This window comes from Mercenaria mercenaria, chromosome 11 (genome assembly GCF_021730395.1).
Source record: "Mercenaria mercenaria strain notata chromosome 11, MADL_Memer_1, whole genome shotgun sequence".
Lineage (NCBI taxonomy): Eukaryota > Metazoa > Mollusca > Bivalvia > Venerida > Veneridae > Mercenaria > Mercenaria mercenaria.
The window spans coordinates 43,815,443-43,823,760 of NC_069371.1; the positions used below are offsets into that span (position 1 = coordinate 43,815,443).

At 37.7% G+C, this 8,318-nt stretch overlaps 1 pseudogene; it reads right to left on the reverse strand.

Annotated features, from left to right (window-relative positions):
• Positions 1–6,047: 6,047 nt before the first annotated feature.
• On the reverse strand, positions 6,048–8,103 carry LOC123530939 (uncharacterized; annotated as a pseudogene).
• Between the last annotated feature and the right edge of the window lie 215 nt (positions 8,104–8,318).

Here is an 8,318-nt window from a genome sequence, read left to right on the forward strand (position 1 = left end):
GCCCACATGTTTTGCTCTTGGGTCAAAACTTGTGTATTCGCAGGTTTACGTAATCAGTTAATTTTCATTGCGTCTCACTGCAGAAATGTGCGTCCGGGGACTCCCAAGCTGCAATAAACACCCGTGTACATGGACCAATTATGCGTACAGGGACGCCGATTTCGGCGTTTCCGAGAACCCTGATTCCTCATCCTCAGACATCACCTGACCTCAGTTTGACCTTGACCTCATTTTGGACTTAGGTTGCTTTATATGGGCCATCTCTTGGTTAACCAAGTGGGACCATTTCGTCTAGCATCAATACCGCTTACAAGAATGAATTGATACTAATACAGATGTAACCTGTGACCATTCCTCATCTTCAAACATCACCTGACCTCAGTTTGACCTTGACCTTGACCTCGTTTTGGACTTAGTTTGCTTTGTATCGACACGGATGCCACCGGGGGCATCAAGCGTTTATTGAACGCAGCTCCTTTATAATCAAATCACTGAAAGTTTGATTGGGTTGTATCAAAGCACTAAAAGTCTGATTGAGTTGTTCTTGATAATCAAAGCACTGAATGTCTGATTGGGAATTAAGAATATAGAGGGAGTAGGGTTTACGTTCGAACTTTTCTCATCCTATCTAATACTACTATTCAGATGATTAGGCAGTTGTGGGAGACATGCTTTTCTCAAAAGCAGCTCTAGTTTATGATATGATTTCAACCAAACTTGAACATAACTTGTATCACTATAAGATCTTGGTTCCTTGAACCAGCCATATTCCACCATGGGTTCCAGAGCTATGTCCACATATTATCATAGCTTGCGGTCAGATGTTTGGGCTTCCTTGATCAAAAGAGTCTAATTCTTTTTCATACAGGAATGTTTTCCGTTTGCCTCCTGGGGTATTGTTATTGTAGTTTACAGTCTTATGTATGGTCCTATTAGTGTCTTCATCCAAGACACACACTGTGCATCAGTAAACAGATACTTATTAGAGGCCAAAAGTTTAAAGGGAGGTTGGTCATGACCAGCAGATGACCCCTAAAGATTTTGAGATCAGCAGGTCAAAGGTCAAGTCCTCATTGACCAAGAACAGTTAAACGGTTTCCAGATAATAACTCAAGAATGCTTGGGTCTAGGATCATGAAAGTTTATAGGGAGGTTGGTCATGACCAGCAGATGACCGCTAAAGATTTTGAGATCAGTAGGTCAAAGGTCAAGATCACAGAGACCTGGAACAGTTAAACTGTTTCGGATGATAACTCAAAAACGCTTGGGCCTAGGATCATGAAAGCTGATAGGGAAGTTAGTCATGACCAGCAGATGACCCATATTGATTTTAGGTCAGTAGGTCAAAAAGGTCAAGGTCCTTTTCTGTAGCATTCCAAGAAAATCAAAATTGTATTATGACTTTAAATAACTGTGAGAGGGATAATCACAGGTCTTTGAGATAGGTGTGAGTTCACTAGTGTACGTGTTATCTACTCTTATTTATGCTCAAATAATGGATTTTGATGTAAGTCATACATTCTTACTTTATTATAATAATAAAAAAGTCAATTTAAACCAGATGCAAGACATGCATGTCTGACAAACACCTCCATCGACAAAAAAACATCTTGCATGTATCACATTGGAACATGGTTCGTCTTTCATTTGAGGCAGACATCTTGATATATGACGTCACACTCCATAGTTCCCTGCCGGTATGGTGGCAGGTTCGGAGTATACTCCGAATTACTACTCTGTGGCACTTGATTTATGTTCGGATGAAAAAGTGCAAAAATAGTAAATGGAGTAGCCCAGTCAAGTCTGACCATGCAGAAATCAGTAAATTGTTTCATTCCTATTGATGCTTTAGCGTTGACAACAAATGGAGGGTTTCCTTTAACACATTCTCTCCGTTGTCGCTTGTTAGTTTCAGTGCGGTTTATTTTGCCACAGTATTTGCAAATAATTGTCAAGATGGACCCAAATCCATAACACTGCTCGTGTTTTATATCTGTCACATTGAGTTCATGTCCACACTCATTACATTGTCTTAATTGATCAATAATATGATCCAGTTCTACAATTCTCCGACCAGGCACTACTGTGGAAGCACTGGCAGTATGATTCACAGTCTCATTTCCTCCAACGACACCATCCGAAACATCATCCAAAACAACATCATCCAAAACAGCTCCATCCGAAATCACTTTACTACGATTACTACTGTCAGTTTGTTCGACGAGAATATCATCACCTGTCCCGTGCCATGTTTTCAAACGGCCTGATGATTTCAAGTTTTTCTTTTTATTTCTGCTCGAGATAAAACGCCCTTTTGCTCTTTCCATTACGTTTCAACTAAGCATTAGTAAATAACCACACAGCTTTTACGATTATCCAAAACAGTGCAACTTTACCGGATACGGTGTTGTAATCGGTGTATTGTACGATTTCTGCCGCGTGAAAATTTTATCTAGCATATGCCTTTAAGATACACATGTACAGGGCTAGGGCTGGGTTGAAAAAAGTTTGAGCCAAATATTTACGTCGTGGATCAAAGAGGCTTGAACGCCCGTTCACGTGTCCAAGACAGGGCTTTGGTGGGGTTCACAAGGGGCTTTGCCCCCTGAAGCTTTGGGGCTTTAAGGACTATTTCAAATGCTTAGATTGCAGCAGAAAACACCATTATCCACAAATGTTAAGTCATACTAAATGCTTTATAAAATAAACTGAATGGTCTGTCCTTGTGTAATAATAAGCAAAACAGTGCATCAAGGATAAATTTATTTTTTAACCATAATTTATATCATTTCTCAATAAATTAACAATATATTATATACATGTAACTACTGGGACAACTCTTAAGCAATCCTTAACATCTGATATTCATTATAATTTCTGTTAAAGAAAAATCTGGTGATTTCATGCTTAATGTTCACGGTATGGGAAACAATAGGACCTGTCGGGTTGGCAGAAAGAAGACATCATCATTAATTAATTAAAGTTATTACCTCCACCTCTCTGGTGTTTCGTAAGTGTATCCTTTTTTAACACAGTACATCCATTTCCAGTAAGTGTATTATTTTTCTTATATTTGATACAAAGTTTGCACTTAAGATTTCCAGACTGATAATCCACAAGCAACCAAGGAAAGTCTATTTTCCATTTTTCAGCTGGATTTAGAGTCCTTGTTTCACTTTCACAGATTTTTCTTTCTTTGCAGAAGGTAAACTACCTGATTCAGAACTACAGTTCTCAGCCATAATGACAAGCAAGAAATTAATAATTAATTGCATCAATAATAAATTACTCATTTGAAATGATTTTATTTAATTAAACTTACAAAAGATACACATGATGTATACATAAATCACTAACAAATATAAATGTTTATGTGTTCTGTCACTGTAATATATGGCTCTTATCATTAGTACTATTTCAGTTTCAATAAAACACATCCATTACCTTCTCCCATATAGCAGTGTCAAATGTGTATGTCTTCAGGTTTAAAATTTTTTGTGTCCTGTATGTCCTCTTGGATTGCGTACATGCTCAAATAAAATCCCAGATGAGCAGTCTCTATCCACATTTTCATTCCAGTCGAAGACAGAGATAGATGTTCCTCTTTTATATTCTTTTCCTCCAAATGTGATTCTCTTGTCATAATATATTATAGCTGCATTGTTGAACGATTCCACATAGTGAGTGTCAATAATCAGGTCTTTAAGGGTGCCTTTACTGCATTCATAATTGCCACCTTCTAGCTGGCATCCAACATTTGTTGCAGATGTTGTGTGATTGTTATAATGCTCTGGAATATTGTCCAGCAACTCTCGAAGCCAAGTTGGTGACCTTTTGCAATTCTTCATCGCTGCGGTTTTTATCGCTGCATTCTTGTTGGACAATTCTTCATTCCAAGATATTCCCAGTTTCTTCTTTGGTCCAGAAGTAATGGCTTTCAAGCATCATTTGCTTATTACACCTTTCTGATCAGATGATAAATACATATTCACTGACGAATTTCTGTCATGGCCATGAATCCTCACTTCCACACTTTTACTCTCAAAAGTTTTATACATCCGTTTCACACCAACAAGCTCATGTTGTTTGCTGTTTTATTCATTCTTCTTAGACACTGTTTTTTGCAGAAAGCACCTTACGGGTGATGCCTCCTAAGATAGTATTATAATAATATTTTTAGCCTGTTGACATGTTGAGCTTTTGTGACCGCATTTTGTGTGTCGTCCATCCAACGTCCGTTCACAATATCTTTTAAACACGATAGAGACCACATTTTGCAATCAATTTTAATCGAAGTTGCACACAACTTGTATTGGCGTAATATCTCGGTTCCTTTCCAAAACTGTTCAGATCCCATCATGGGTTCCAAAATAAGGGCCAAAATTTGCTATTTTGGCTTTGCAGCAATATATAGACTTCATTTATCGTTTGATTTGATAACCTTGCGAAATACATTAAGCAACAATATATCTGAAAGAGCCATATTTTGATAATTTCTACATTGTGAACATGATAGAAGTGACATTTTACATTCGATTTTAACCACACTTACACAACTTAACCACAGTGTAATATCTTGGCATAATGACGATAGATTCCTGGTCTGGTTGTGTTTTGAGAGGTTTGTATACAGTCTTGCCTTTTTCGCGACGTTTAACACAATACTTTAAATCTTTAAAGTTAAACTCGTTCAGTGAGTCTCCATCATGAACAAATGAACTCTTCCTAGTATTGCCTTTGGAATAGTCCCACCCACCACAGTTGTCGTAATATTTGCACTTTTTGTTCACATATATGCGTTCAATATTTTTTGCATCGTTGATCAACACGTACAAGTTAGATTTGTTCCCTGGTGGATTGAACATTGTCGCATTTTTAGCTCATCTGATTTTTTGAAAAAAAATGATGAGTTATTGTCATCACTTGAGCGGTTGTCGGCGTCGGCGTCGGCGTCGGTGTCGGCGTCGGCGTCTGCGTCGGCGTTGCCTGGTTAAGTTTTATGTTTAGGTCAGCTTTTCTCCTAAACTATCAAAGCTATTGCTTTGAAACTTGGAATACTTGTTCACCATCATAAGCTGACCCTGTATAGCAAGAAACATAACTCCATCTTGCTTTTTGCAAGATTTATGGCCCCTTTTGTACTTAGAAGATATCAGGTTTCTTGGTTAAGTTTTATGTTTAGGTCAACTTTTCTCCCAAACTGTCAAAGCTATTGCTTTGAAACTTGGAATACTTGTTCACCATCATAAGCTGACCCTGTACAGCAAGAAACATAACTCCATCTTGCTTTTTGCAAGATTTATTGCCCCTTTTGGACTTAGAAAATCAGTTTTCTTGGTTAAGTTTTATGTTTAGGTCAGCTTTTATCCTAAACTATCAAAGCTATTGCTTTAAAACTTGCAGCACTTGTTCACCATCATAAGTTGACCCTGTACAGCAAGAAACATAACTCCATCCTGCTTTTTGCAAGATTTATGGCCCCTTTTGGACTTAGAAAATATCAGATTTCTTGGTTAAGTTTTATGTTTAGGTCAACTTTTTCTCTTAAACTATCAAAGCTATTGCTTTGAAACTTGCAACACTTGTTCACCATCATAAGCTGACCCTGTACAGCAAGCAGCGTAACTCCATCCTGATTTTTGCAATAATTATTGCCCCTTTTGGACTTAGAAAATCATTTTCTTGGTTGAGTATTATGTTTAAGTCAACTTTTCTCATAAACTATCAAAGCTATTGCTTTAAAACTTTCAACAGTTTTTCACCATCATAAGTGGACACTGTACATCAAAAAACATAACTCTATCCTGCTTTTTGCAAGAATGATGGCCCTTTTTAGACTTAGAAAATCACGGGTAGGACAATATTTCTATCACACAAAAAAAATCAGATGAGCGTCAGCACCCGCAAGGCGGTGCTCTTGTTAATCTAACACTAGCTTAAATGTTTCCTCAGTATAATGTGGTTTCGTCAACTGTTTCATTGAAACCGGAACTGGAAATGTGTCATCGTTCTAAGTCAAATCATGTTCAGTTGCATTGCTTTCTTGACTATGTTTTTGAATTGAAGTTTTTCTGTCAAAACAGACTGAAGGAGCATTTCACCTCCACAAGTTTTAAGTCCTTTTTATCACTGAGCACAATTCGGTCTGGACTTGCCCCTAGATAAGGAATCTTGGGGTTCACAATATACTACATTGTTTTGCTTCCCATATTTTGCAAAACCTACATTTTCGTACATAATTCCATGTTTTACACTCTAGCTGTGTCTTAAAATGCTGCCTTTTCTGTGTGAATGTTTTCAAGGCATCTGTTGTTGGCTTTATGTGACAGAAAGTGCCGAAAGTTGAAGCTGTAATTCTGTACTCCCTTTCTGCAAACCACTTTGCTTTCTTACTCTGCATTCTTGTTTGTTTTTCAATTACTTTGGAATTTTTTATTTCACATGAAATTAGCCCTTCATAGAAAGTTTTCTCACAGTCAGTTAGCTCATAGGCAACAGGTAAAAATATTGTGTCTTCCAATTTTTCAAACAGCATGTCCTTTAAGTCACTGGCCTTGCTCTGAACATTTGGCAGCACAGACTCAAAGTTATTGCACCTCATTTTTTCAATCACAGGTATTTTCAAACCACTGGTGTCCTATAATTTCACTAGTTTCACATTCTGACTATTTGTCACTGCTTTTGCAAAATGAGACACAGGATTGTGGTACTTAACATTTGAACACAGTTCTTTCTTAGACACTTTGAATGGGTCATGCTTCACAAAGTTAATATCACTGAATAAAAGGGGCTGGTCTGAAATGGGTTCATGGACATGCCACATCTGTAGTTTATCAGTACATGTCTTGATATCTGGACTCTTTTCCACTCCCATACCTGTCAAGTTTCCATAATGTGAAAAAGTGAGATTTCTGCATGTTGCAAAGCGACGCACGTGGTTGGGTACAGGAGGGGGTTTCCTCCTCCCGCTGGGGGTGTTTGGGGGACCCTCAAAAAATGTTTGCTAAATATACATGAAAATATGCATTCTGGTGCTTTCTGAGACCATTTATATGAATTTCAGGTCCACCCTCCTTTGTCTTGCTTTAACACACTCAATATTGAAAACACATGATCGTTTTAGTTTAATTTTATTTATGATACATGAAAAGTTTTAGTTTTCTAATATAAAATAATGCTGTCTACATTAACACTTTTGAGTGTTTCATTCCTCTAATTATTTACAAAGTTCTTTGTTATATTTGTGAGTTGCCTTCTTTGACTGAACTCTCAGGTCATCACTTATATTTAAGTCATAACATTTCTTGTCCCTGTTTATCTTACAGGACAACAGAGCAGTGATTGTTGTACTGTCTAGATCACTCCTCAACTCAGTCTGAACTTTTCTTACACAGCTAAATGTGCGTTCACAGTCAGCATTGCTGTTAGGTATTGTCAGTAAAGCACAGACCAATTTAGTCAGTGTTGGAAATCTGGACTTTCCTGTTACTTTGTTCAGGGATGCCAGTTTTCCCCAGTACTCGTCCAGCTTGGTGTGCTCATCATACTCTGGAAGTACGTTGGGTGTGAGCACCTGGAGGTCCCCATACTCCTGCTCAAGTTGATCCAGGTCCTCTGGGTGGATTATACCAGGGAATCTTCTTATCTACTGGTGAAGACCAATTATGAAGTAAACTACAGCTACAATGTCCTTGCTTTCACTATCATTACCAGCTGGACACTTACAAGTTCCCCATTTCATTGTAGTTCCACAATTTTTAGGCACATATTAACATCATCGGATAGTGTATGTCTTTGTTCAAGGGTATAGCTACAGCCTTGATGTATACGTATTTCCCTGATTCTGATTTCACACAACTTAGTTTTGAAACTTTGCCATCACGAAAAAGGATATTACCCGTCTAATCCGATGACGTTTTGTTTTCACTTTTTTATCTAGAACTTTCTCGTCAATATCAGAAATTGCTAAATATTAAGAGAAAATATTGCATGTGCTCACGGACCCGATAAGAATGAGAATTTCTTTCAAATTATCATAACTTTTTTAATTTTCAAGATATCTCAATGAAACTTTGCAGTCTTTTGACAAAGTGACAAGGTGAGCTATTGTGACCGCTTGATGTTCGTTGTGCATCGTCCGTCAACAATTTGTAAAAAAATCTTCTTGAAAACCACTGGGCAGAATTACACCAAACTTCACAGGAATGATCCTTGGGTGGCCCCCTTTCAAAATTGTTCAAAGAATTGAATTCCATGCAGAACCCATGGCAACGGAAAGGAAAAACTTTAAAAATCTTCTTCTCAAAAACCAGAAGCCC